Source organism: Pagrus pagrus (assembly GCF_965226575.1).
Source record: "Pagrus pagrus genome assembly, chromosome: 15".
NCBI classification, from domain to species: domain Eukaryota; kingdom Metazoa; phylum Chordata; class Actinopteri; order Spariformes; family Sparidae; genus Pagrus; species Pagrus pagrus.
In genome coordinates, this window is record NC_140199.1 from 30,701,587 (window position 1) to 30,721,675 (window position 20,089).

The 20,089-nt window shown below is 42.3% G+C and overlaps 1 protein-coding gene and 2 long non-coding RNA genes across 9 annotated transcripts in view; 2 read left to right on the plus strand and 1 right to left on the minus strand.

Annotated features, from left to right (window-relative positions):
- LOC311270240 (uncharacterized protein) overlaps positions 1-20,089 on the minus strand; it is a 103,756-nt gene that overhangs the window by 27,100 nt on the left and 56,567 nt on the right. The window lies entirely within an intron of this gene.
- On the plus strand, positions 5,175-10,344 carry LOC311270241. The gene is made up of 3 exons (XR_014624199.1): positions 5,175-5,831; positions 6,042-7,319; positions 7,529-10,344. It is a non-coding gene; the product is annotated as an uncharacterized lncRNA (long non-coding RNA).
- LOC311270242 lies at positions 11,127-13,174 on the plus strand. The gene is made up of 2 exons (XR_014624200.1): positions 11,127-11,989; positions 12,290-13,174. It is a non-coding gene; the product is annotated as an uncharacterized lncRNA (long non-coding RNA).

Sequence of the window (20,089 nt, forward strand, 5' to 3'; positions counted from 1 at the left end):
GCCATAGCAGTGGGCGCATCCACGATCCACGACCCGGGCGCGGCCAGGATCCATGGGAGCCTGTAGGACTAGAAAGCACAAGGACTCCGGGGAAGAAGTAAGTCAGTGACACGCAGAGATGGGGCATGTATACAGGCATAATGTATACAGATGGAGAGGAGAGGAGAGGGGAGGAGAGAGAAGCTCAGTGTGTCATTGTCCCCCGGACTAGGCCTATAGCAGCATAACTAAGAGCTGGTCCAGGACAGGCCTGGGCCTGTCCTGGCCCAGCCCTAACTATAAGCTCTATCGAAGAGGAAGGTCTTAAGTCTACTCTTAAAGGTAGAGAGGGTGTCCGCCTCCCGGACCAAAACAGGAAGATGGTTCCACAGAAGAGGAGCTTGATAGCTGAAGGCTCTGGCTCCCATTCTACTTTTGGAGACTTTAGGAACTACAAGTAATCCTGCGTTCTGGGAGCGTAATGCTCTAGTTGGGTGATAGGGTAGTATGAGCTCCTGGAGATATGATGGTGCCTGACCATTAACAGCTTTGTAAGTGAGGAGAAGGATTTTAAACTCTATTCTTGATTTTACAGGGAGCCAGTGCAGAGAGGCCAATACAGGAGTAATATGATCTCTTTTCTTAGTTCCTGTCAGTACACGTGCTGCAGCATTCTGGACCAGCTGGAGACTCTTTAGAGACTTGTTAGGGCAGCCTGATAATAGAGAATTACAATAGTCCAGCCTGGAAGTAACAAATGCATGGACTAGCTTTTCTGCGTCTTTTTGAGACAGGATGGGCCTGATTTTTGCAATGTTACGTAGATGAAAAAATGCAGACCTTGAAATTTGTTTTATGTGGGAGTTGAAGGACATATCTTGATCAAAGATAACTCCCAGATTCCTGACGGTGGTGCTGGAGGCCAAGTTAATGCCATCCAAACTCGCTATATCATTAGATAATGCATCTCTAAGGTGTTTAGGACCAAGTACTATAACTTCGGTTTTATCTGAGTTTAACAGCAGAAAATTGCAGGTCATCCAGGTCTTAATGTCCTTGAGACATGCATGGAGTTTAGTAAGCTGATTAGTTTCATTTGGCTTTATTGATAGGTATAACTGTGTATCATCTGCATAACAATGAAAGTTTATGGAGTGTTTCCGAATTATATTTCCTAGAGGGAGCATATATAAGGTGAATAGTATGGGTCCAAGCACGGAGCCTTGAGGAACACCATGACTAACCTTGGTATACAGGGATGACTCATCATTAACATGTACAAACTGAAATCGATCCGATAAATAGGCCTTAAACCAGTGTAATGCGGGTCCTTTAATGCCAATTAAATGTTCCAGTTTCTGTAGTAGAATGTGATGATCAATGGTATCAAATGCAGCACTAAGATCTAGTAAGACCAGGACAGAGACAAGTCCTTTGTCAGAAGCGATTAGGAGGTCATTTGTAACTTTCACCAGTGCCGTCTCTGTGCTATGATGTGCTCTAAAACCTGATTGAAAATCCTCATATAAACTATTTTTATGAAGAAAGTCACATAGCTGGTTGGCGACTGCTTTCTCAAGGATCTTGGAGAGGAAAGGGAGGTTGGATATAGGTCTATAGTTGGCTAAAGCTTCTGGATCAAGATTAGGCTGTTTAAGGAGCGGTCTAATTACAGCTAGTTTAAAGGACTGTGGTACGTATCCTGTTAATAGAGACAAGTTGTTCATTTCTAGTAGAGATGTGCTAATTAAAGGTAAAGTTTCTTTCAGCAACCTAGTTGGGATGGGGTCTAGGAGACAAGTTGTTGGTCTAGATGAAGAAACCATCGAAGTTAGTTGGTGGAGGTCGATGGGAGAGAAGCAGTCTAAATATAAGTCAGAATTTACAACTGTTTCTGAGGTTCCTGTGTTTAAAGATACAATAGTGCCAGTTGAGGGCAAGCGATGATGGATTTTGTCTCTAATAGTTAAAATTTTATCATTAAAGAAGCTCATGAAGTCATTACTACTGAGCATTGTAGGAATACATGGTTCAGTAGAGCTGTGACTTTCTGTCAGCCTGGCTACAGTGCTGAAAAGAAACCTGGTGTTGTTTTTGTTTTCCTCTATTAATGACGAGTAATAGCTTGCTCTGGCATTGCGGAGGGCCTTCCTATATATTTTAAGGCTATCTTTCCAGGCTAAGCGGGATTCTTCCAAGTTGGTGGAACGCCATTTCCTTTCAAATTTCCGTGATGTTTGCTTCAATTTGCGGGTATCCGAGTTATACCAAGGTGCTAACCTCCTGTGTTTTATAGGTTTCCTTTTCAGGGGGGCAATAGAGTCCAGTGTTGTTCGCAATGAGCCTGCAGTGCTATCAACAAGATGATCGATTTGTGAGGAACTGAGGTTAGCGGAGGAGTCCTCTATTATATTAAGACATGGCATTGAATTTAGTGCCAGCGGTATAATTTCCTCAAATTTAGCTACAGCACTATCAGATAGACATCTAGTGAAGGAGTTTTTGCCTAATGGTGTGTAGTCCAGTAATAGAACTTCAAAAGTTATTAAGTGATGGTCTGATAAAAGAGGATTCTGTGGAGAAACTGTTAGATTTTCAATCTCGATACCATAAGCTAGAACAAGATCAAGGGTGTGGTCAAAACAGTGAGTTGGTTTATGTACACACTGAGAGAAGCCAATAGAGTCTAATAATGAGATAAATGCAGTACTAAGGCTATCATTAACGACATCCACATGAATATTAAAATCACCTACAATAATGACTTTATCTGATTTGAGGACTAGACTTGATAAAAACTCAGAGAGTTCAGATAAAAATTCTGAGTAAGGACCAGGTGCTCGATACACTACAACAAATAGAACTGGCTGTAAAGTTTTCCACGTTGGATGTGAAAGACTAAGAACAAGGCTTTCAATGAGTTATAATTTAATTTAGGTTTAGGAATGATTGACAGACTTAAGTCATAAATAGCTGCAACACCACCTCCTCGGCCGGAGCCTCGAGGAATGTGAGTGTTAATGTGACTGGGTGGAGTGGATTCATTCAGGCTGACATATTCTTCAGGATGCAGCCAAGTTTCAGTAAGACAGAATAAATCAATATTACAGTCTGAAATTAAGTCATTTACTAGTACAGCTTTCGATGACAGGGATCTGATATTTAGGAGTCCGCATTTAATTCTCTTGTCTTGTTTTGAGATTGCAGAGTTGCTGTTAATTTTTATTAGATTTTCATGCACAACTCCTCTTCTGTGGACTTTTGATTTGATTAATTTAATTAAATTAGGTGGTCGGTGGGCAGACACAGTCTCAATGAAGTTTTGGGTGTGCAACTGATCTAATGGAAGCTCAGAGAAGCGTGTAAGACTGCAGCTCTGCCTCCTGGTCTCAACTCTGGGTTGTCAGGCTGGTTGTTGGCTAATGAAATGGGCTAAATTTCTAGAGATGAGAGCCGCTCCGTCCAAAGTGGGATGGATGCCGTCTCTCCTAATGAGACCAGGTTTTCCCCAGAAAGTCCGCCAATTATCAACAAAGCCCACATCGTTTGCTGGACACCACCTTGACAGCCAGCGGTTGAATGATGACATGCGGCTGAACATGTCATCACTGGTTAGGTTTGGCAGGGGCCCAGAGAAAACTACGGAGTCCGACATTGTTTTGGCGTAGTTACACACCGACTCAACATTAATCTTAGTGACTTCCGACTGGCGTAGCCGGGAGTCATTACCGCCGACATGTATTATGATCTTACTATATTTACGTTTAGCTTTAGCCAGCAGTTTCAAATTTGATTCGATGTCGCCCGCTCTGGCCCCTGGGATGCATTTCACTATGGTCGCTGGTGCCGCTAACTTCACGTTTCGTACTATGGAGCTGCCAATGACCAGAGTAGGTTTCTCAGCGGGTGTGTCGCTGAGTGGGGAAAATTTGTTTGAAACGTGAAGTGGCAGGTGGTGTAACGTGTGCTTTGGCTTGGTATTATGCTTCCTTCGTTCAGCCGCCCTGCTGTCCCGGCTGCTTGGGAGTTGCCGAGGGACGGCTAGCTGAAGCTACGGTTGCTCGGTCCGCACTAGCTAAGTGGCTAACTGCAGCAGTTACAGTCGGAGTTTCCATGCTGCGGAGCCTCGCCTCCAACTCACTGAGCCTCGCCTCCAACGCTACAAATAAACTACACTTAATACATGTACCAGTATCACTAAGGGAGGCAGAGGTGTAACTAAACATCTGGCACACTGAGCAGGAGAAAAGAGGAGAGCGAGAGGGAGAGAGAGAAGCCATCGCTAGCTGATAGTGGCTAAGCTAGGACACGATAGATTAGCCAGCAGAGCTAGGAGAGCTACAAACAGCAGCAAGCCCAGCGACCAAGCTATAAACACAGAGTATTGTTGAATGTCTTAGTGGACCAGCAAGTGCCCGATCACAAGCGGGATCTCGGTCGCTGCAGAAAGGAATACAACAATAATCTGCTCGGACGAGCCGGAGCAGCACAGCTATCAGTCAGTAACACAACAACAGGAAATGACGCAATGACGCAACACGCTTACCGTAGTACGTAGTACGTAGTAGACGAGAGAGAACCCTCAGCGCATCACTTGTAGAAGACTGAGGGGAAAGACCGAACATCAGCAGATGGCAGCCTTACCAGCGGAATGGCTACAAGTAGCACCTCCTTTCACCTATGCAGGCGTCGATATTTTTGGACCATAGGACATCGTCTCACGCCGCACAAGAGGAGAAGTCTCTAACTCAAAGCAATGGGCTGTGATGTTCTCATGCATGTGTTCAAGGGCAGTTCATATCATGGTGATTGAGGCAATGAGTGCTAGCAGCTTCATCAATGCATTGAGAAGGTTCTTTGCAGTCAGGGGCCCTGCAAAGCAGATATGCTCTGACTGCGGAACTAATTTCATTGGCGCCTCCCGTGAGCTAGAGATGGACGAGACTAATCCAGGATGCAACAGCATAGAAAAGTACCTGAGCACAGAGAGCTGCACCTGGGTGTTTCACATGGGAGGCGCGTGGGAGCATTTGATTGGCATCGCCCGCCGCATTTTGGATTGCATGCTGCTTGAGCAGAGGAAATCTCACCTGACACACAAGGTTCTTACCACACTCATGGCCAAGATAGCTGCAATCATGAATGCCAGACCGCTCATCCCAGTGTCATCGGATCCAGAATCGCCTTTCATCCTCACTCCAGCAATGCTCCTGACCCTCAAGACAGGCCCCTCCTGCCCCGTCAGGCAGCTATGATGAAGGAGATCTCTTCAGAGAAGAGTGGAAACAAGTTCAGGGCTTGGCAGACGTGTTTTGGAGCAGGTGGAAACATGAATACCTCAAAACACTGCAGCTTCGGCACAAGTGGCAAGGGAAACGGATGAGTCTCCAAGAAGGGGACATAGTTCTCTTGAAAGACAATCAGGCAAAGAGAAATGAGTGGCCTATGGGCATCATCAGAACAACCTTTCCAGGAGAAGGTGGATTGGTCCGGAAAGTGGAAGTGGAAATCAACAAGGATGGAACCAAAAAGACTTTCTCTCGTCCCATTGCAGAAGTAGTTCTGCTTCTTTCTCCAAGGACTGATTCTGTTCATTAATGTGGGCTCTTTAAAGACCCCAAGCGGGGAGTGTTATGCCCCTAGAAAATGTGTGCCTTTATAGAACAACATAGTTCTGTGTCATTTGTTTATTTTCGTAACCATAGCAACATAGTAGCAGTTACAGTTGTGTGAGCAGTTACAGTTGTGTGAGCAGCTACAGTTGTGTGAGCAGTCATCAATTCTTCAGTTAGCAGGCTATTCTTCTTCAGTTAGCAGGCTATTCTTCCTCCCTCTTTGCTAAGGCAACGTCTGTGAGTATTATTCATCCAGCAACATAAAGTTATGAAGCAATTTGAGTTTATGTGAATATTGAGACTGCTGAGATGCCAATTGTGTTGCAAAGCTAAGCTAGCTCTATATTTTGCTGCTGCTAGGATAGCTAAGCCATGCTATGTACCAAATACTGCTGTGATGTTTGGTTTGTTTAATAATACATACATTTTGTTGTATTGTGTTTCTAGTTTCACAAGATTCCCAGTAAACTTCATGGAAAGTAATCATCTGTGTCCTGGAGTTTTTGGAGTGTTTAAACTGAAATGGAAACTTAGCCCATGACATTGAGTTCAAAAATGCTTCACTACATCACCAAGCATTCAAGGAGGGATGAAGGATGAAGAGGCTGAAAAACCTGCTGTGTTTATGTCTTCTCACTCAGGAGGTGCAGCGATATGAAAAAAAAGGATATTTTGAGCCAATATTTATCCAACCCAAGGGCGTAGAATTGGGTAGGGACGCTAGGGACATGTCCCTACCAATATTCTGCCGCTACTGTGTAGTCACTATCAATACAACCGCTGTCCATAGTGTTTAGTCAATGATTATGGCACACAAAGGGTTAAATGTCGGTCTCTGCTAGAAGTCCCGCCTCTAACCTAAATACCGCTCCCTGATCAGCTGCTGGTTTCTCGCTAACTTACATGTGATTGGCTGTCCCCACTGTCACTCCTTCTGCTTGTCAAAACTATCTGCAACCTGCTAGTTGGACCGGAGGAGAGGCAGTGCATGTTATCTGCAACTGCGAGTGTAAGTTGTCAACATTTTCGGCATTTGTTCTTCCTGGGTCACATCAGCTAGATGGATTTTAATATCAGTGGTGTCATTTACATTTGTGTTTGTGTCTGTTTGCGTGCATGTACGTGTGTGCGTGCATGTGTGCTGTATAGGATTTGAAGGATGTCAAAGAAAAGAAAACTGGATATAAAAGACTTCTTTAGGAGTCAAAGTGTAAGTTACTTCAAGGGTGTATAGGTAGAGGCTCAACAATACAGATATTGAATAAAAGAGAATATTTAATGCCAAAGAGATACACTTTTTTAAAGTTATTTTTAATTCTTATTTTCATGTATTTGTGTAGAAGAGAGCAACGGTTTAAAAATAGAAATAAAGAAAATTTGCGGTGGAAATACAATAAAACCTCAGATTCTAGATGATCATGTGATTTTATAATTATAAAATATAATATTATTAATATTAAGTAATCTTAATATTTAGTAAAAGCCTTATTTGCTCAGGCAATAACTGTACCATCAAGCTCTATGATCATTGCATCCCTAATGTATCTGTTCATGTCATGCATCAACATATTTTTGTAAGGTGACAGACAGCAGAGAGGCTGGAGGAGATGGAGGAGGAGAGGCCAGAGAAGGTAGAGGAAGAGAGGCAGGAGGAGATAGAGGAGGAGATGCTGGAGGAGATGGAGGAGGAGAAGCTGAAAGAGAGGCTGGAAATTCACAGCTGAGGTTAAATAATGATGGATATGTTAGTCATGCGATTCAGCACTGTGACAAATGTTAGTGTGATAATGATCTGAATAGCAATGCTTCACCCATGTGGCTTTAAAATCAGAGCTTTACATCAAGTCTGGTGTTCTAAGAGGCCTCATCATGTTTTACTAGTGTGTATGTGTTTACAGTAGTTGCTATACAGTTATCAAAATGTCAACTTTCAGGAGTGCTGCCTTGGAGCACTTTTGTGTCCCCACCAATCTCAAAATCAAACCTACTCCCTTGATCCAACCATCAACATTCCTACAAGTGGTCCAACAAAAGCAGGATGTGAGCTCAGGTTGGGGTCTTTCCTCTCTTTTCCATGCTGTCGACTCTGAAACTACAGTCAGCCAGCTGGGAACTATGATGGAAACACTGGCTAAACAATGGGCCAGCAGCTGTGACATGCTCAAGGACTGAGTCATTGCCTCTGATGATCACACAGGCTATTGACCACACTCCCACATGGCTCTATATCAAGGCCAGTTAAGTTGCTTAAAGTTTTCTTAAACACTCCCATTGTGTGGTAGTGCATAATATGAGTTCTGAGTGCTATATATACCTGACACAAGTCCAGTTGCCTACGATATATCACTTAGAATTACCATGAGCTGGATGACTGAGAACCTTCATCAACATACATAATATGAGATTCATCCCCTATGGTAGATAAAAAATGATAAAGTGCCCTTCAGGGTGCCTTTGCAGGGAACAAAACATGATAAAGTGTCATCTCAGGGGCCCTCTCAGTGCCCTCTCTACGTGCTGGTGCCCACGGCATACATCTGGCGTCCTTTTAAAGATTCACCAAACCTTGAGCTGGGACAAATGTGTCCAACTAACATTGCCTCTGGTCGTAGATATAATTACAGCTAACTGGACAATCTTCTTGGAAATGTTATGACATTTTTGGGCTCAAATCAATATCTGCACTAATTGATGTTTATTCATGAACAATGTGTGACATTACTGTGTGTAATGAGAAAATGTTCATATAAAGTGACAAACCCCTTCAGCCAGGCTTTATGCCTTCATGCCCACTTTATTGTCCCAACGCTTATCAACATTTTAACAAATCGACCCATGAGCACTCAGTAGTCAGTGCTACTTTATTCCATGAGTATTTGATATTCATGGGTAGAACCACACCCATCTTCAGACTGGGCCTTCATTTTGATCTCAGCTACACACCTGTAAAGTTTAATGACTGCATTTGCACCTTTGTGAGGCTATCCTGTTGACAGAATCAGCTGGCAGTTGACGTGGCTGCTTCAAACTGTATCTGTTCCTGCTACAATATGTGTCTCAAGGACCACATTTTGCCATGATGAGGTGAAAATAGTCGCAGCTGATAAAAAAGGCTCTATTGACTGTGCATCGAGTTCCTTTAATTTTACTGATCTTATGTGTTTGACAGCTACTGCTGTGTGGAAAGACTCAGGGGTAGACTGGTTTTCAGATGCTCTTTAGTGAAAGATGTTTCTGTTTTATTTCAAAATATTTTTTAGCATGATTTACAAAACACACAACCCCCCTCAACCATAACTGCCTCCTGCTTTGCCTTCTCTGTGGATGATTAGACCAGGCGCAGTCCTGCGAGGTGCTGGCTGTGTCCCCACTGGTTCCTTGAATAGCTGATGAAAAAGCTGTTTTTAAGAAACCAACTGAACGGTCTCAATGAGTTTTCTACACAAAGTGAGACTGTGTGCGGCCCATAAAGCAGGTAGGTGTAGATTTAAGTTGGCAGTGCTGAGTGGGCACTCAAATCCATAGTGAAAGCCTTAGAGGGCTGTGCCTATAGTCATTGAATCTGAAGTTACAGTGTGTAACAAATGATTTTGACACAATATGAATCAGTCAGAATAATGTAATATTTAGCAGGCGGGTTTCTTCATCTGTTGACTCCACAGAATTTCTTCCCTGCGTCAGGCTACTGGACCTCCAGTAGTTTTTTGGTGTCTATTTAAGATAAGGAAGGGTATCCCTTCCAGGAGATGACGCTCACTTCCTCAAGGGTGATTGTGATGATTAGGGGGAAGGTCTGTAATCAGAGGCTGCGACAGTCATATTTCCATGGCTGGGGTTGATCTTATCCATGGCCCCACAGAGGTTACTAAGTGATCCACAGCCAGGAAAAGAGAATGGGATCCAGGAATGCCCCCTTTAAAAGCACAGACCTTTGAAAATGGGCAAGAGATCGCAAACAAGCCACGGAGACGTCACCAGCGCCTTCCTGAAGCTGATTTTCAGCTTGAAAAAACGCGGAGCACTCGGAAAAAATATACTGGGCACTGTGCCTTGTCACTGGGCGGTAGGGGTGTTGAAATTAATCATTTTTACAATGCATCGCGATGCAGACATGGACGATTATGCATCGATGCAGTTTACAGTAACTACAGTATATGCGTCTCATCTGACTGACGTCACCTCATTCGTTGTGCGACATGGCTGAGGAAAAAGTGATTAAAAATGCACCTAGCATTTTAAAAACGGTCATCTGGACACATTTTGGATTTTATGAAGACACTGACAAGCACAAACTGGACAAGACACACGTGGTGTGTAAAGTGTGTCACACAAAAATTAAATACCTAGGGAATACCACTAACTTGAGAAACCACGTTAGCCATTTTTACCTGGAGAGGCTACTGTCAACGTTAGCGGCTGCCAAAGAGACAGCAGACCCAGCCCAGCCAAGAATTGATGCGACGCTGCCAACTCTGACACCCAACTTGGAGAAATGGAAGAGAATAACCTAATCTGTGGCAGCTTTTATAGCTAAGGATCTACGGCCTTATTCTGTTGTTGACAACACCGGGTTTCGTCACCTATTGAAGACACTGGAGCGGCGATATAAGTTCTGTTATACCTGCACTTTACCACGAAACCAAAGCCCAGGTAAATGTCATCAATGAGCCAAACTAGTCGAGTAGCAATCACATGTGATTCCTGGATATTTATTTATTTTATTTAAAGGGGAGTTGCCGGTTTTTACAACCTGGACCTTATTTCTAGCATAAAATACGATCATTTACTCACCCAGATAACTTTGGTGTCATTTGGAGTCGTTCGGACGAAATTAGATCCAGTGGAGCGCCGCGTATATCCATATAATGCGAGTGATTGGGGCAACGAAGCGCAGCCTCTATATACCGCATTATCTGCCGCGAATCTACTTCATTTCACCAATATTTTGTTATGATACGCTAGTACTATTCCACAAGAACACCACCAGTTACCATCTACTCACGGACATGCAGCCGTTTGTTGTTCTTTGGCCAGCTGTTCCTCTCTCTGCCTCCGCAACCTCCTTTCAATGAGCTCCTCATCTGTGCACTCTGGCTCAAAGCGGTAAAGACGTCCATCATAAACAAAGTCATCGTCCACCACCTCAGAATCGGAAAAATATTCAGCCATGTTGCAAAAAACTAGCAGTAGCAAACTACAGGTAAACAAGCCGGCTGTCGCAGCTGCTTGCGGCGCTCAGAGATGACATCATCCAGGTCAGAGGTTAGTAGGTCAACCTACAGACCCCGGATGTTGATAACAGGCAACCCCGGACTCAGAGGGGAATAGCACTAGCGTATCATAACAAAATATTGGTGAAATGAACTAGTTTTGCGGCAGATAATGCGTTATATAGAGCTTCGGTGCCCCGATCACTCGCATTATATGGATATACGCAGCGCTCCACTGGATCTAATTTCGTCCGAACGACTCCAAATGACACCAAAGTTATCTGGGTGAGTAAATGATCGTATTTTATGCTAGAAATCAGGTCAAGGTTGTAAAAAACGGCAATTCCCCTTTAACAGTAACGTTACATTACATTAGCAAGGACTGGCAGTTTTTGTCACGTGCTGCAAACAAGAGCCGTTTATGAGTCTCACACTGGTGCTCATCTGGCAGAGCTACTGTCTCGTGTCGTGGAAGGATGGCAGCATCAGATAAAGATGTGGTGCTTGTGACAGACAACGCATCAAACATGATTGTTGCAGCTCAAGTCGGAAAATTCCCTCATGTGAAATGCTTCGCCCATATGCTGAATCTTGCGTCCCAGCAATCTCTTAAAGTGCCCACTGTCTCCAGGCTTCTTGGCAGAGTCCGAAGAATATCAATGTTCTTCCACCGCAACACTACAGCGAGCCATCTTCTGAAAGTGAAACAGAAATGTCTTGACCTGAAGAATCATAAGCTGATAGCTGATGTTGCAACAAGGAGGAAGAGCGCATACAACATGGTCGAGAGGTTCTTGGAACAACAGCCTGCAATCTGTGCCACCTTGCTGTCTCCAGAAATCAGAAAAGGAGTCAGACCTTTGCACTCTCAATGAACCAGATGTGCCAAATGCAGAGGACATTTTGAGTGCATTAAAGCCTATGAAGGATGTATGTCTTATTGCTCCTCTAAATGCACAACTTATCCAGAACATGACAGATACCATTGGAGACTCGCACCTGGTCCATGAGGTCAAGAGTGCCATCAAAACAGATCTCCTGAAGAGGTACAGCAGTGAGGCAGAGAAGATGATCCTTCATAAAGCCTCTACCCTGGATCCCCGTTTTAAGGGACTGCGTTTTCTCACAGAAGAAGAGAGGTTGGAGATATACAGAGAAGTGACTGAGGAGGCTGCAGCCTTGGAGGTAATTTCATCATGTTTTCCTGTAAAACTTGTAAAATCAAAACAATATTAAAACATTAAATATATTTTAAATATTTAAGTAATTCATAAATATTTAAGTAACTTAATATTAAATATATTTTAATATTAATATATTAAAACATTGTTCATAACAATATTAAAAATAGCTACAATAAGTTAAAGTTTTGTCTCAATAAAAAAGTTATAGTAAAAATAGTTATCCTGATAGATGTGAGCTTTTGCATTGACTGACTGAGTACAGTATCTTAGAGCCATTTTCTATTATTTTGTTCAAACATAGACCCAGTGCACACCTAAGGACAGAAGTGGATGAAGAGCCTAAGGGAACAGGAACTCTGGAAGATGAAACATCCACGGAGGACAGCCCCTCTGCTCCCAAAAGAAAGAAACCACTGCTTGTGAGTTTGCTAGGACAGTCTTTTATGGACACTGAAGGTACAGTAGAACCCAAGACCCCCTATGCCAGGGCTGAGGAGGAAATGGAGAAATACTGCAAAGCCCCATCTCAGCCTCTCACTGAGGACCCTTTGAACTGGTGGCGTGTCCATGAGGTCACATTTCCCCTCCTCTCTCGGCTGGCAAAGCGATACTTGTGCATCCCAGGCACACGCGTATCTGCAGAGCAGGTTTTCTCCACTGCAGGAGAAGTGGTCACTGCAAAAAGAAGCACTCTCAAACCAGAGCATGTGGAGCAGCTAGTGTTCTTACAGAAAAACTTGCATATTCCCAAATGCTGAGCAGTTATTCATGTTTGTGATGTTTAGCACACATGTATGGCACATTCAGGAAGTGCCCTGGCTGTTACTGTTACTTTTATATATGTTATAGCATGTTACTGCAGAATATAGAAGATTTACAATATTCATACAACAGGCTTGGGCTAGGCCTATGCTACTTATTTTTGTAAACTTTCACATTTGTTATGGCTTTTATTTTGTAAATAACAGAGCTGCAGAATGTTTTTTTTTTTTTTTTTTACAGGTAGGCTTGGCCTATCTCAATTATTTCTGTTTACAATTAAGGCAATGGTAATTTTAATCAGTATAACATATGTCAGGTAACATATTGTTAACAAGTAAACAGCACTACATAAACTCGTGGTTCTAGTTTTTGTGATGTTTGTGCTTCCTCAGAGAACATAAAATAAAAAGAGAGTTCATATATATATCTGACTGCTTGTATCCTTTGATGAAAACATAGCCATGTGGATACAGAGACTCTTTTTGTGTTAATGTGGGGGGAATATTTTTAAATGATGACGCATATCATTTATGGTGGTTCTTTGGACTGGCTTATCTATTATTGTCTGTGAAAATTTTGCAATAGCAGGTTCTATGATTTCATTTTCCCCTCTTTCAAATTTAAAACATCCAAGGTCACCATGGAAAGTCTCACTTGTAGATGTTCCATTATCTTTGCTGCATCCAAAAAAAATCCCTGAACATGACGTGTTGTAAAGGAATGAAACATCAGATGTGTGTGGAGCATCCAGATTGGGGAGGAAAGTACAGGCAGATCACGTACGCTGCTTCTCTCAGTCAGACACCATACTTCTCAACACACAGATAGTGTTTCTGCCTCAGCTCCCTGCAGGATATCTTTCAAAGCACTTAGAAAGGAAGCGGACATTATGTGCTGGACTTGTTCTTCTGTCCAGTGTTAGTTCTAACTTTAATTTGATTTTATTCTTTTAAAATGTATGGAAATGTATACTAGGTTTGGTCCCTTTTTTAAAAATTGTGGGGTACAGCGATTACAATCTGTGATGCTTACAGTTACCATGATTACAGTTGTTGTTATCTCTGTGATGTAAGCAGACCATCACTGACGGTTGTAGTGTTGCTATTTTATTATTTTTTTAAATTTTCAAATGCAACATAGGATTGAAAACATAAACTTGCATTATTGGAATATTTGATATTTTAAACTGATAATCTAGACACTCAAGTGAAAATAAATTAAATATGGTGCCCTTCACAGAAAATAGGGGGTAACACAGCCTGGAAGACTCACAGCTTAAAGATCATGTTAAGTATTTATTAAGCAAAAACATTTAGTGGAAGATTTAAAGGATAACATCACATTTTTTTCAAGTCTGTCTTGATACAGCACTCACATGCAGTGGTGTACTGGCCATCTGGCACACTGGGACAAACCCAGTGGGCCGCCGCATTGTTGGGCCGGTCAGACGCTTTCGCTTACACCAGCCCTACCTTTCTATCAATCACTATCAACAAGTAACCAGGTTAAAAGATCTGATTTGTATAATGATGAACAAATAATGAATAATGAATAATATCAGGCAAAAAGTTATACAGTATATATACCACTTTCCCTGGTTGTACTTCAGTACTACGGTTGGTTTTGAGTTACAACTTATTTTTTATCTATTTATATTTTGCCTTAGGTTATGGGAATTTCCAAAAACTCTTTTATCACAAATAAAAAAAAAAACATGTATAGGCTTAGGCTATCCACCATTTATTTGATTTGGTTGTTTTCTTCCTAAATGTTCCAAAAGAAGGCTTGCTGGGAAATTTGGAGGAGCTGAGAAGCTTAGAGATAAAAGGAAGCAGGTATAAGAGGCTCAGACTTCCAAATACAAAAAAATCCACCAACTGTTTGTCCATCATGATCCTCAAGTGTTTCAGTGTTAATTTGAGGATCACACGAAGCAGTAAGATTGACGTTTAATTAATTATAGGCTATGGCAGCTATATGTTCAGTTAAAATTTGCTTGAGCTTACAAAATGACCTCACTGACAGACAAGTTGGTATTAGCCTACTCCTTTTCAGTGCCTCATGAAATGTGTCCTGGAATACAGGTAGACTTTCTAAACGTTCCATTCCAAAACCCTGACTTGATGTTCAGAATCACCTGTCATTATAATACTAGCAACCAGCCAGTACTACGGTGCTGGAGCTAGTGGGCTATGCTACGTCCTTTAGAGTCTGTAAGCTCTGTATTTAAAAAAGGCTATGTATGAATAAATCCAAATAATGCAATGATCTTACTGAAAAATTCTGCAGCATCATTGTATTTATTTTAGGACATCTCAGGAATAATAGGATCTTTAATATAAATAGGATTATTTATTTGAGGACATTTTGTAGAAAAGAAAAAAAAAAAAAAAAAAAAGTAACAGTAGAACAACAATACTTTGTCCAGCTACTGTTAGCTTGTATGGCACCCTGAGACTGAGCACGACTGAACACCGACTCCAAGACCAGTATGAAGACAGGGGCTACAGTTTGGAGGGATGGATGACTTGAATGAAGTGTGCTTTATGCCGAGTTAACAAGTGTTTTTTTAAGTTTGTCTTACTTTGGTAAAAGACAGACACTTGAATCCAGAAGGTGTATGGTTGTATTATTTCTGTTTAGTAAGAAGAACATAAGTAAGAGTATTTCATCCCGACATTTTGTGAAATATTGTCAACATCAATATACACCGTAAGAAAAACTCAAAACATGTGAACACATCTGTTCAGGGTATATTTCAAGATAGCAAGTTTGTACAATAGGTTGTCCAACCACATTGTAAGGCAAAAGTATTTATGACTGGGAGTAATGGTGCATCTTTAAGATAATCTGTCCTAGAACACATTCATAGTCTTACACTCATTTGTTCACATGAAAACTGCTAGAAATAGTTGTGTAAAGCCTGGGAGACTATTTAAAGCCTGTCCACTTTCTCACCTCTACACATCTTGCCAATAACTGCATAAAGAGGGTGTGAAGGTCAGATTGTATTTCTGTTCCTGCACTCATTCCCACCAATAACCTGAAAACCTAAGAACATGAGAAAATCAACTGAAAGTTACCTGAACATTAACGTTAATGTCATATTTTTAAGTTAAAGTTAGCTTACCTTACAATAAATGGGTGCAAGAGCAAAAACAAAGATGGCGCCAGGGTGCTTGGCTGGCCGTCTGTCGCTCTGCTCTGTGTTTGCTGTGTGTTTAGTGATTTACCTGATCTGTCCAGAGGTATCATCTCTCCTCACCTATGATCCTGAAACTCTGTTTAAGATTGGAGGCTTCTTTGATCAGCTTGAATATGATAAGTTGGTGAGCTCTCCATGCCTCGAGGAAATCTTTTCTGAGGCGTCCTCCCCTCTACCTGGCTGGAGACACCGGAGAAGACGTGGGAAACAGGGAGGCCTCCGGGTTAGGCTCGAGGCTCACCTGAGGTCTGTCCGTGGGTCTGATCGCTGCAATGATCTGCATCTTCTGGAAGTTCCCCCTGTCCTGCGCTTGATGAGGACTAGACACCGATGGATCCGACCAGTGTTCCCTGGTGTCGGCGGCTTTGACAGCGTCAGCTGTTCAGTGGACTCCGATCAGCTGTTGCTGCCTCCTTCTGCCTGGCGGGCTCGAACCGGGAGACGCGGTGTGGTCCGTTGAAACCTCCGCTCACTGAAGCTTGCTTCGTCCTCATCTGACACTTTTAATCTTCAGTTGGCGCAAACTGGATTTTCTGTTCTTAACGGAAACCTGGCTCCGTGAAGGTGAACTTGCTCCTTTTTCTGAGCTCCTCCCCCTGGATGCAGTTTTTTCAGCTCACCTCGTACCACCGGCAAAGGTGGAGGACTGGCATCCATATTCAAGTCCACCTTTCACTGCCAGCAGTCTCCAGCTGTCAACTGCTCCAGCTTCAAGCTCCAACTCTTTGAGGTAAACTTCCACGTGACTGTTCTCTCTGCGGTGTTCTACCGACCACCGAAATTTAACAAAGACTTTATACGGGACTTTGCAGACTTTGTGTCGGGTGTCACTCTTAAATATGATCCCTTTTTAATTGTCGGCGATTTCAATGTGCATGTCTGCTGTGAGACCAGACCTCTGGTCAGAGACTTTCTCAATCTCATTGACTCTCACACAGTCTGTTTTGGAGCTGACGCATGAAAAAGGACACATTTTGGATCTTGTATGTACAGATAACCGAAATCTGTCACACACCCTTCCCTCTCACTGCCTGTACCATCCACTATGGACTCCGCCCCCTTTTGCCGTCTCCGTGTTTTTAATTCTTCAACAGACTGAGCCTTGGCTGAACGAGTCCACTTGTGCGCTCAGACGTGCATGTACACAGGCGGAAAGAAAGTGGAAAAAGGACAAACTCCAAATTTCTTGGGACCTCCTGTGTGATTGTCTGCAAACTTATCAACAGGCTGTGAAAGCTGCAAAAACTGACTATTTTTCCTCACTTGTCTCTGCAAATGCTCACAAACCGCTGGTTCTTTTTAATGTATTTCATTCTCTTGTGAATCCTTGTGAGGCTGTCTGCATTGAGCCTTCTTCTCTGTGTGAGGATTTTCTGCAGTTCTTTATCAATCAAAAAGATTTCTACTCTTAGGTCCCCACTCCCTCAGTCTGCTCAGGTGTTTTCCATCAGTTTGAGCCTGCTACGCTTACACTCACTGAAATAGTGGAACACTTACATCCTGCTACCTGCCCATCTGACAGCATTCCATCCCATTTGTTAAAAGAGGTTTTTAGCTCAGTTGAGTCTTTTATTTTGTGTCTTATAAATCAATGTCTCAGCTCTGGATGTGTTCCAGCCTCCTTCAAACATGCCACGATGCAGCTTCTTTTGAAAAAGAAAAATCTGGATCCTCAGTTTTGTCTAATTTTAGGCCAATTTCCAAACTTTTATTTCCAAGGTTTTAGAGAAAGTCGTTTTTAACCAACTCCAAGAATTTTTAAAAAGGGCCAATGTGTGTGAATTGTTTCAGTCTGGTTTAAAGTCTCTTCACAGCACTGAAACTGCTCTTTTAAAAGTTTTTTAATGATCTTTTGTTACACCTTGATTCTGGTAACTGTGCCTTTTTAATTCTTCCTGACCTGACAGCGGTGTTTGACACAGTGGATCACACAATCCTCCTATTACGCCTTGAACACTGTGTAGGCATCAATGGCACTGCTTTGAGTTGGTTCAAATCGTACCTCTCTGAGAGATCATTCTCTGTGCACATGGGCCAGTTTTCCTCTATAGTGGCCCCTCTGACCTGTGGGGTCCCCCAGGGGTCAGTTCTGGGCCCCCTACTGTTCTCCCTTTATATGCTACTCCTGGGGTCAACGTTAAGGAAGCATGGCATTCCTTTCCACTGCTTTGCTGATGATGTGCAGGTGTATTTACCGTTAAAAGTTCCTACCAAAGACTCTCTTCAGGCCGTGCTCAACTGCATGAGTGATATTAGAACATGGATGGACTTAAACTTCTTAAAACTTAACGAAAACAAAACAGAGGTTGTCCTGTTCGTTCGCCCGGACCTGGTTCAGGTCCTTGCCAGCTCCCTTGGCCCACTAACACCTTACATCAGATCCCACGCCAGGAATCTTGGTGTGATCATTGATGGTGCTTTTAAAATGGATAAACAGGTCAGCTCAGTGGTCAAGTCTAGCTTTTTTCAGCTGAGGCTTCTAGCAAAAGTAAAACCCTATCTAAGCCAGAAAGACCTTGAAAGAGTTATTCATGCTTTTATCACATCACATTTAGATTATTGTAATTCCCTGTATGTCAGCATTGGCCAGTCAGAGCTTAACCGCCTGCAGCTTGTCGTGAATGCAGCAGCTCGTCTACTAACTGGGACAAAGAAGCGCGAGCACATAACTCCGGTGCTCTGCTCACTCCACTGGCTTCCAGTTAAATACAGGATTGATTTTAAGGTTCTTTTATTCTTTTTTAAGTCTCTGAATGGGCTGGCCCCGGAATATCTGTCTGACCTTGTTAAACTGCACCAGCCCTCCAGAGCCCTTAGGTCAGCTGATCAGGTGGTCTTGGACGTTCCTCGATCCTTTTTAAAAACAAGAGGTGATCGATCATTCACAGTTGCGGCTCCTGCTCTGTGGAACGCGCTACCTTCCACTGTGCGGACTGTGAATAGCCTCTCCACTATTAAATCACAGCTTAAAACGCACCTGTTCACTTTGGCCTTTGGCAGATTTTAGTTGCTTTTATTTGTTATATTTATATTTATATTTATATTTATATTTGTTTTATTGTTTTTACTGTTTCTGCTTATTTTACTGTAAATCACTTTGGTAGGCCACTGGCTGTTTTAAATGTGCTATATAAATAAAGCTGATATTGACATTGACATTGCTAGCCGACATGTTTTATGGTATGTTCCAGCTGTTTAGTTATTACTTATTGTCCTAACAGTCAGTTTACATGAATTTAGTCCATAAATATATTACGTTTCCTTTCTAGAAATGTTACATTTCTGGCAAAGTGTTATCAAAGTACATGATCAACTTATTAGTACAACAATTATCTGCAGTAATTACTGAATTTGTTGATCAGTCGCTTTGCCTCATATAACTTAGCTTTATCTATTGACATAATGTAATACAGAGAGTTTATCTGGTGTAATAACCTTAAAGGGACTTGAAATCCTTACAACCTGTAGTTGTGCAGTTAAGGGATTCAAGTAAACTACAAGTTTTGCATTGTAATTACATTTCACACTAGCACTAAAGAGGTACATATTCTTTGTAAATATATACTAAGAGTGAGATCAGAAATGCAGCTAAATAGGTCCATATGACTGCTGTTACTACCTGATGTTACAATAAAAAAGCTTTGAACTCAATAATATCTCCAACATCTGAACCTGAAGACTGACAGAGATTATAGATCCATCCTTGTAGTTTGTAATGACAGACAGAGTAGGAGTGTAGGAGAGAAAAGATATGCGGCTACATGTAGAGAACATTCTTCATGGTTGAGGCAAAACAAATCCAATTTCTCTCTACAACAGAGTCCCATGTAGCCAGGAAAGGAATCACATTATTAGCTGTGGTGACGAGTGATGATGATGATGGCTGGGACAACACAACCTTACTGCCAGCCAGCAATATACTCATAGTCTGTCATGCTGGGCCCCTAAAAGACACTGACACAAATCATTACCTCACAGGGGGCCCAGGGAATTATCAAAGAGACTTTATCTGGGTAAATATGTGAGTAATTTGAGATATTTGACACCTATTTGATGCATTCAGGTAGGCTGCCAAGCAATACATGGAGTTAAGATGAGAGAGGGGCCAACGATCAACGACAGTATCGATTAAAT